Source organism: Boleophthalmus pectinirostris, unplaced genomic scaffold (assembly GCF_026225935.1).
Source record: "Boleophthalmus pectinirostris isolate CB_2022bp ecotype Guang Dong unplaced genomic scaffold, ASM2622593v1 HiC_scaffold_8, whole genome shotgun sequence".
Lineage (NCBI taxonomy): Eukaryota > Metazoa > Chordata > Actinopteri > Gobiiformes > Gobiidae > Boleophthalmus > Boleophthalmus pectinirostris.
Window position 1 is genome coordinate 12,723,372 of NW_026571515.1, and position 9,770 is coordinate 12,733,141.

The 9,770-nt window shown below is 39.3% G+C and overlaps 1 pseudogene; it reads left to right on the forward strand.

Annotated features, from left to right (window-relative positions):
• The first annotated feature begins 9,180 nt into the window (after nucleotides 1-9,180).
• On the forward strand, nucleotides 9,181-9,297 carry LOC129412470 (5S ribosomal RNA; annotated as a pseudogene).
• The last annotated feature ends 473 nt before the right edge of the window (nucleotides 9,298-9,770 follow it).

Below are 9,770 nucleotides of genomic sequence, written 5' to 3' on the forward strand. Positions count from 1 at the left end.
TTGACGTCTAAATGTCAGAGTAGTGGCATAAACATTATTTTTCAAGCGTCCCACTACTTTAACTTTTTTTTTTTTTTTCATTGTCAGAGTAGCGGCACTTTACTATTTTTCAAACATTCCATTTTTTCGTAATGAATAATATTGATAGCCTTTTATACTTTGCACTCCCATATATCATCAGATGCTTGGGCCGGAGCTAAGCACTTGATCAGAGAATACATCGTCCACATAGGACAGTGGGAAAATGTCCTAACTTAGCCGTGGGAAACAGTCATACGTTTTTAAAAAAGAGCATAAACCAGCCTTTGGGAAAATATGTAAAACTGTCTGGTCTTCTTCTGTTAGGCCAAATCTGGCAAACTATGAGACTGCAGCAACACAGGTAGCATCTAATAGTGTTATGTAAGAACACAAATAGGTGTGTGATGAGCTTCATCAGATAAAACAAATCAACATAAATGCCAAGCAGTAGTATCAAAACAGACACTGCAGCACCCACAGTGTTTGTTTTGCTTATTTCACAGCCAATATCAAATGTTTTCTGCCGTAATAATAAACACATAAACACACTATCCCAACAACAGCAATTGGTTTTAGGTAACTACATTCCTGATTTTATCCTGATGTCTTCAGGGCGTCGGTTTTATGCTCCAATACGGAAAACCAACCGGTTTTCTAATTCTTTCGTGCCCTGTGCTATTAAATTATTAAATTCTAAGGGTACAGTTTTATGAACGTTTTACACTGCAATTTGTTTTTTATTTTGAGTTCCACTTGTGGATGGCAATTGGACTGACACACTTTGTGTTTGTTTTTGCTCTGAGATGCTGCAAATGAATTGCCTTATGGGATCAATAAAGTTTTCTGAATCTGAATCTGAATAATTTTGGCTTGGACTATGAACAGAAAACACCTGTTCCCAACCTGTGCCATTTTTGAGCAACTTAACCCTCTGAGACCCACAGTTGCTGTCTAGTAGTGTCACACAAAAACTGTATCCCAGCACCCAACACTCTATATTACATCACACAACATTTTTGGAGGGAAAATATGAATATTGGAGTGAATATCACATTCCATGCCTTCTACTTTCTGGACTGAGACATCTGTTGTTTTTCCTGGTATCTGTTGTAGCCACTCTTCCAGTTTGGGGGTTACAGCCCCGAGTGCTCCGATCACCACAGGCACCAGTGATGCCTTCACTTTCCAGGCTCTCTCCAGCTCTTCCTTGAGCCCCTGGTAATTTCTCTAGCTTCTCATGTTCCTTTTTCCTGATATTACCATTGTTTGGTATTGCGATGTCCACCACCACAGTTCTGCTCTGTTTCTTATCCACCACCACTATGTCTGGTTGGTTCGCCATCACCATCCTGTCAGTCTGTATCTGGAAGTCCCACAGGATCTTGGCTTGGTCATTCTCCACAACCTGTTTGGAGGTGTTTCCCACCTTGATCTTGGGGCCTTGTCCTTAATGTACTCAAGGAGCTTGGATGTTTCATCCTGGACAGTGGTTCCCACACTCACTAGTCCTCGGCCTCCTTCCTTGCGGCTTGCGTACAGTCTCAAGGTGCTGGACTTGGAATGGAACCCTCCATGCATGGTCAGGAGCTTTTGTGTCTTAACATCTGTGGTCTGTATCTCCTCCTTTGGCCAGTTTACGATTCCTGCGGTGTGTGTTTATAGTTATGTAGTATATAAAATTGTATCATTTTGAAAATAGAATCAGAGAACAGTGGTAGTGATAACTGTTTTCAGTGCTTGCTTTCATCCTTCCACATTGTGGACAACCTCAGTGATACAGATGAACAGAAGCAAGACAAACTTTGGAAGATTAGACCATGGCTGGAGTCATTCAGGGAGAAGTGCCTACAGATAGTGCCAGAGAAGCATAATTAATTAATTATTTTTTGTTTATTTATTATGATTTATTAACTAATTAATCATTGCATTTATATAGCACCTTTCAAGATACCCAAAGAGTTTTACAGTTCATTATTCATTCACTCAACACTCTATTGTAGCCACAGCTGCCCTGGGGCAGACTGACGGAAGTGAGGCTGCCAATCAGCACCATCTGCCCTTCTGACCTTCACTGCACACACCACTTTCATACTAGGCAATGTGGATGAAGTGTCTTGCCTAAGGACACAGCGACAGTTTTTGCAACTAGCACCCCACTGTGGCACCTGGAATTCCCAGAGATCTCCCAGGCCCTGCTGAGCTTCTGAGAGCTGATGAGATCAGGCTTTGACAAGCTGGGATGGTCAAAACTAACTCCATTGATGAAATGATGATTCCTTTCAAGGGAAGGTTCAGTGGGTTCAGGCAATATATCCCTGGGCTTCAAGATGTGGGCAAGAACAGGAATCTCCAGCATACTCTGTGACTTCGCTGTGTACCAAGGGAGTGTGCGGGGTAAGCCTGCTAGGTCTAGCACCAAACCATGGTCTAATCTTCCAAAGTTTGTCTTGCTTCTGTTCATCTGTAACACTGAGGTTGTCCACAAAGTGGATGGATGAAAGCAGCACTGGAAATGGTTGCAAGGCATCACATCAACTATAAGGCCATACTGTGTCCTTAGTGCTGTTCTGTATTAAAAAAAAGTTGGTTTTTTTTGGGTTGGTTTTTTTTCAATTAAATTAATTCATTTTAAAATATGTTTTCATTTTATTGAGTGAGCAATAATTAAAACAAAGTTAAATGTGAAGTTGTAATATTGGTAACCACTAAAGCCCGCTGTTGCAATTTTGCAACATTTCCACAGATTTCTCAAAAAAAGATAAAAAGATAAAAGTAATTTTCTGCATTAGAGGCTTAGTATAATCATGTTAAAGAGGGTCAAAAAAAAAATTCTTCCAGGAAACCAATGCTTGGGTCTCAGAGGGTAAATCACGAGAATATAAAATGTCCATGAGATTTGCAGCACTGAAGCTGATCCTGATGACTGATCAGTCTGAAAACTGAAACTGAAAACTTACTCTAATTCACATTTTTGTGTGTCCCCAAAGCAGCAGGGATCCACCTGGTGCACTGTGCATATGAGTACCACTACATCAACTTACAAAAGACTTGGACAGATGCTCGGCAGTACTGCAGAGAGCACTATGCTGATCTGGCCACAGTAGAAAGCCTAAATGATGTGGAATGGATATATATACCTCCTGCAATATTTGCTTGGATTGGACTGTACGATGACCCTGCTTCATGGAAGCTGATGACCTCTGATTCAAACTCCTGGAGATGGTCTTCCACTGGGACCACCAGCCCTGGAGGGTACCAGAACTGGGCAGCCCCTGAACCAGATAATAGGGTTGGAAAAGAATTTTGTGTCAGAATTGATTATGGCCTCTGGCAGGATGACATATGTGACCACTTATTTAATTTCATCTGTTATACTGGTAAGTTTTGATTTACATAATTTTAATTTTATTACATTATATTTTAACATAGCTATTTAAATTTCAATCTAATTGGACAAGTTCCAGTCACTAATGACCTTCAATACATCTGAACTCTTTATAAAGTATTAGAAAAGTGGGTATCAGTGTCTGACCTGAAAAACGTCAACACTGGACAGAACTTTTCCCAAGTGTCTCTTCTAATGAAGATCAAACACTGCGGGTGCGTATCTAGGAAAGTTCAGAGGAGAAACAGAGTGAAGGAGAGATCCACTCCCATGAACGAACAGGCTGAGCAGGACACTCAGCTCTGCTTCAGAGGAGCTGACTCTGGAGGAGTGCTACAGAGTGGTCTTTGGAGGAAGGATCCTGGAAATTGAGAAACACACACAGTCTTGAGCTGTATTGTGGCTCCACAAATCCCCATGTCTGTAATTGGGGATTACTCAAAAGGAGAAAGGCACGGTTTGTTTGTGCCAAAACAAACATGGCAGAATTTTGAACTTGATGTGAACTGGTTTAATGTGTGAATGGCAGGAGTAATTCTATTAAAACCTTTATCTGGCAAATTCTAGAAAAGGATTTAAGCCTTACTCTTTTGTTTCTGCAGTTGAACCATTAGGCCAGAAAAAGTACATTCTGATCACTACTCCAAAGACCTGGTCTGACTCCCAGTCCTACTGCAGACAGCACTATCACGACCTGGCCATGATCGAGAGCTCTGCTGAAAACCAAGCTGTGTCTGATCTGGGTTCAACCGTTGCATGGATCGGCCTGTACCGTATTTCTTGGAGGTGGTCGGATGGCAACCCCAGCACCTACAGAAGATGGCGCCAAAATGAACCAAACAATGATGCTTATAGTCAATCCTGTGGATTTTCTGCAGAAGAGATTACATGGATGGATGGTTCATGCACCGACCTAAAGACTTTTGTGTGCCATAAAGGTAAATAGAGGTCTTAGTGTCTCCTTACAAATGCAATGACAAGAATCTTTAAATGCAAGGGCCTTGAGAATGGTTGGGTAATTTTGTCGATGTTCATTTGTCATAATAATACTATTAATATTAGTAGAAGTAATTGTGTGATGCAGCTTCTTACATCGTAACTTTTCACATATTTTGTGTGTTAATTGGCATTCTTATATCAGATGATCTTTTTATCACTGCATTGTTCTGTCCCACATAAACCCTTATATAGTTAAAATAAAGGACACACACAACATGAACCCTAAAGTGGGGGTGGGGGTGAAAAGAAAACATCTTTTAAATGTACATGTTCATCATAATTAATCAAACATTATTAACATTTGAAACACCTTTTTTTTTTTTTTTAGTAAAAAAGCAGTTTTTCAGGACCAAAGTAACACTCCAGACAACAGCTAACATGTTGGACCCTTTAATTCGTGCCAAGTTTCTGAAAGAGGTAAGTTTACTGCAAAATCTCAGTATTTATTATTTTTTATTTTATTTTATTTTATTTTTTCATTTTTATTTATTTATTTATTTATTTGTCTTTTTAGCTTGAACATTACTTTGGCTCTGGCATTGCCCTGACTTGGAGCGTCTCACCTACCAAAGAAGAGAAGCCTTAGAAATATGAAGAAGACACTCCTTATTACATCGACAGTTTATAAAGAATATTGATCTGCTTATGATGTAATTGGTTAAAGTGCATATGACAGATTGGACTACTAATTTCACTAAAACATAGTTAATAATTATATTTTACGAAAAATCTTGCCTAGTTTTTTTTTTTACTTTTTTTATTTTGTTTAAGTTTATCAGTTTACTTCCTGGTTGGGCCTGGACAGCAGATGTGACATACATAGAGGTACATTCATAATTCTTACTTGGCAATAGCGATGATTAAAAAAAAAAAAAAAAAGTCAACAAATGTTTTTTTTATTCAGTGTATTTTCAGCTGAAAGAAAAATGTCTTCTGTGTGTGTAAATTGACTTTGTATTTTTAGATGAAAGGTATATTGATAATCATTGTTCATTTTCTCTTCTGTACGTAACACCTGCTTAATAATATTAGTAGGGTTGTAGATTAGGTTCTGAAGGAGTAGTATAAATGAAAGAATTTAAAGATGAACAGCCTGCAGGTTTAATACAATTTAACAACGGCACAGTAAACCTCTGCAGATGACAAAAGTATTGAGCTCTTTTGAAAATAAAATAAAATAAATGATAGGAATGCAAAAAGTCTTTCAGTGCTTGGTCCTGATGTGTAAGACTTGAGATTGTTTGAAAGTGTCTTTTCCAAAATGTGATTGGTTGTTTCTTATCTGGGATCTGACTATTTAAAGTGGTCAGGTCTGAAGGTCTTTTTCTTGAAATCCAAGCAGCTGAACACACTGCTCCAGGATTCTTATGAAGTTCTCACTGGGTCTGGCTCCCCATCATTGTCAGCATTACACTCCAAGATCAGTTCCAGGTCTGCACATATGGTACAGAACAATGAATAAAATAAATTTCAACAGTAGTTTCTAAATAAAATTAGATCTCATACAATATTCTAAATAAATTACATTGTTGTGTTACAGTGACTCCTTCAGTGAATTCAAAATGAAATTCTACACAGCATTATGTAAAACCAAATTATCTGTTCAGCCTTTTTTAAGGCTTTTAAAATTAAATGTTTTTTTTGTTGTTGTTTTTTTTTTTTTAACTTTAATTAGGTAAACAAATGTTTTCCTATGAGTTTACGCATAAATTAAATGACAAAGTGCTTAATATGCACTGCATGAAATGTAATTTTTAAAAAAAGTTCTTATTCAAATATTTATAGTGCATTTGTAAAAGTGCTTCACATATAAACCACAAATAAAATAAATACAGTCCATTTAGTACTCAGTACCTGTTTGATTCAACACTCCCACTGGTTTTAGCTTTTCCAATACATATAACAGTATTTAGTGGGTGAAAACTTAACAAAAGAGAATCCTGTTTTCTTGTCAATCCTGTTTCCAAGAAAACAAACACTCTCCACTCTGTTAGAATTGGGAGTAAGACACTCAAAAGGCTCTGTAAAGTACATAACCTTAAGTTAGAACTTGTTTAAAGTACTTTTTGAGTGCGTATACATGCACATCAATAACCCGGTTATGATCTGGGTTTTTGAGTGTCCCGGTTTCTTGATGCATGAATATGCAGTACCCCAGTTTCAGTATCCCGGTTATGGCAGTATCCCGGTTATTAGAAACCGGGTTACTGTAGCTGGTTTATTCCGATAGTAACCGGGATACTTCTGGCATGTATACACAGTATCCCGGTTACTGCAACATAAAGTTGAGTGCGCATGTGTCCAAAAGACACTTTCCAGTCTTTTCACCATAACAGTAGCGATATAAATAAATTGACCAACATAAATAAAGTGACCACATGAGAGAAATGAAATTTAAAAAAAATTAGAGCTGCGCTAAACCTGCACACGTACAATCTGTACTCGTATGACCTGCACTCGTGTGATCGCTGAAAAGCTAAAACATGAACTATCTCCTATACTGTATACGCACGGAACACACTTACCATCATTAGCACCTCTTCTGTCACAAAAAGAACACACATAATCCACTGAGTCGTGTCATTTAGTCCAAAAGAAGCTGATCGCATCAGCGGCACAAGGAGCGAGTTGTTTTTATCACCGCTAACAGTTTATGCTAATTAGCGATGCAGTTTTAAGTTTTATTTCTGTAAAACGTAAACAAATGTGATCAGAGCTGAATTATATTATCAAACGGGTTGATGTGACTCTACAGTGGTTATGGTTTAGATGTTGTAAAGTTGAGTTTATTTATGCAGAAGATTTTAATGATGAAAAGAATCTGTTGGTTTAATCTGAGCAGTGGATTGTGGGATATCTTGTAGCTCCTTAGCTTCTTATGCTAAAGGAGCTCACGGTTTGTATTTTCCTGGTTTATGAAATTGATTTAAGTTAATTTTTGCGCTTGTGCATTTGTAAGATTATGTCAAGAAACCGGGATACTCCATTTGATCATGTATACGCGGATATGAGTATCCCGGTTTCTCAGTGCGCATGTATACGCAGTAACTCGAATACTGACATAACCGGCCTATGACTAATAACCGGGTTATTGATGTGCATGTATACACACTCATTGTTTTACACTTTTCAGACTGTTTGACTCAGTGTGTATCTTGTTCACATGCTCTATGTGTCTCACTGCCGTCTCTAGAAAAGTGCAGACCGCATGTGCACGATATATTCAAGGGAACTTAGGAAAGAAGTGGTGCATTCAAGGAGTGTTCAAAATAAGATTTTTAGGCGATAAAATATTAGTAACCATATGTTTACATGGGTTACACCCTGCCCCTTGAATAAACATGAGTCCCGTCATGTAATTAAATGCTTAGTCTAAACATTATAGATCTGAGAGCTTTCATAGTCACCAAAATATTCAAGAGCTTGATTAAAATTGTCTAAGAATCTTTGGGCAAGTGATATTAGGGGTTGGCCCATCTATGGGTAATGAGTGGGGCTCGTCCCAATCTTTCAGACTTTTTCACATTTGGTGTGTCAGGGATTGACTCGGTGATCGGGTCAGTTTGTTGGGCAGTAATATTTTGGCTCAGCTCTGTATCTGCTATTGCAATATCAGGCTCACTTTGATCTTGGCTCAAATAACATCTGAATAAGATTCCTCATTGTGCTGTTAATTTTGAATGTCTTGGCCATCATCAGCTCCATGTGAGTTGGTTCCCACTAGTTCAACTGAGTGTGGCAAGGGATCATTGAACGAGGGTGATGAACGGATATGTGAGTTAAAAATGTGAGTTATTCAGGTGCTTTCCATTTTGGTGAGCTATTATAACCAAGAGAGGAAGGCTGTTGATGTGGAGCACCTTGACTTGTTTGAAGTTGTTACAGTAACTGCAGCAAACCTGAAGAAAGCCTTGGACAATTTTTTCATGGACAACAATTTCCCGTGGCCCAACTTGGTGAGCATGGTGATGGATTCCTATGCAGTAATGCGAGGCAGCAAGACTGGCCTAGAAACTAGTGTTCAATGCAACCATTGCCCAGAGCTTCTAGATATTGACATGGACTCATGCCATCACATGCATAATGCGGCCAAGAGATTTTCCAGTGCTTTCAATGTTCATCTAGAACAGCTCTTCGGTGACCTTCATGCTGATCACAAGTGGGCCTCTGACCACATAAATTCATACAGGAGTGTATAGCTCTTTTCCACCTTCATAGCACTTAATGGCCTATTATTCACCGATTCATGCCAATGGCAGCAGCTTCTGCGTGGGTAGCCTGCTCATTAGGAGCAATTTGGATTTCAGTCTCTTGCCCAAGGACATTTTGGCATGTGGGCAGCAGGAGACAGGATTGGAACCGCTAACAGTTTGGTCATTTGATGGCCATTTGATGGCCCTATTATTATACTCTTCTGATCTTGTCCTCCATATGATATCATGGATATTATAAGGGACTGAGTCTTAACTTGAGATATGTGTTCTTTCTGTTAGTCAGTGGGCTTACCTCCAATAGATCTGTGAATACATGAGCATTCCTGGATCAACTCCAAAGAGATTTGTCCCACACATTGGCTGTCATCTTATGATGTTGGACTCAGCACTTAAACCATGCTTCCTGCTTACAAGGTCCTTTTCTTTGGGTTCATGGATGAAGAAAAGGCTTTGTACAAAGAACCTTTGGAACAACTCTACGCTGCTCATCATGTGAATAAAATAGCCCAGAGACGCATTCAGTCTTTTCATAAGGACCTTGGTGGGAAAGGTAAATCAATCCCATGTGGCCATACTGGCTTGTAAAAGCCTGATCCTGTCAGCTCTCAGAAGCTAAGCAGGCTGGGCCTGGGTAGTACTTGGATGGGAGACCACGAGGAATTCCAGGTGCCACAGTGGGGCGCCAGTGGCAAAAACTGTCATTGTGTCCTTAGGCAAGACACTTCTCCCACATTGCCTAGTATAAAAGTGGTGTGAGCGTGAGTGGTGGTGGTTGGAGGGGCCGATGGCGCAGATTGACAGCCTTGCTTCCGTCAGTCTGCCCCAGGGCAGCTGTGGCTACAGTAGTAGCTTACCACCACAGAGTGTGGAGTGACTGAATAATGAACTGTAAAGTGCTTTGGGTATCTTGAAAGGTGCTATATAAATGCTATCAATCAATCAATCCACTGGAGTTGTAATGTAGGCTGGGTAATGTGGCCAAATTAATGGGAATATCTATCAAATTAGAGTTTTGATATCCAAAGCACCATGTGAGTGGATTAAAATGTAGTTACCTAACCTTTGGACACAAGCCATTTGCCAATGATAAAGGAGCACTTTATACCAGTGTGTTATTGTTAATATTTATACAGCTGCTGAAGCCCTTCCTG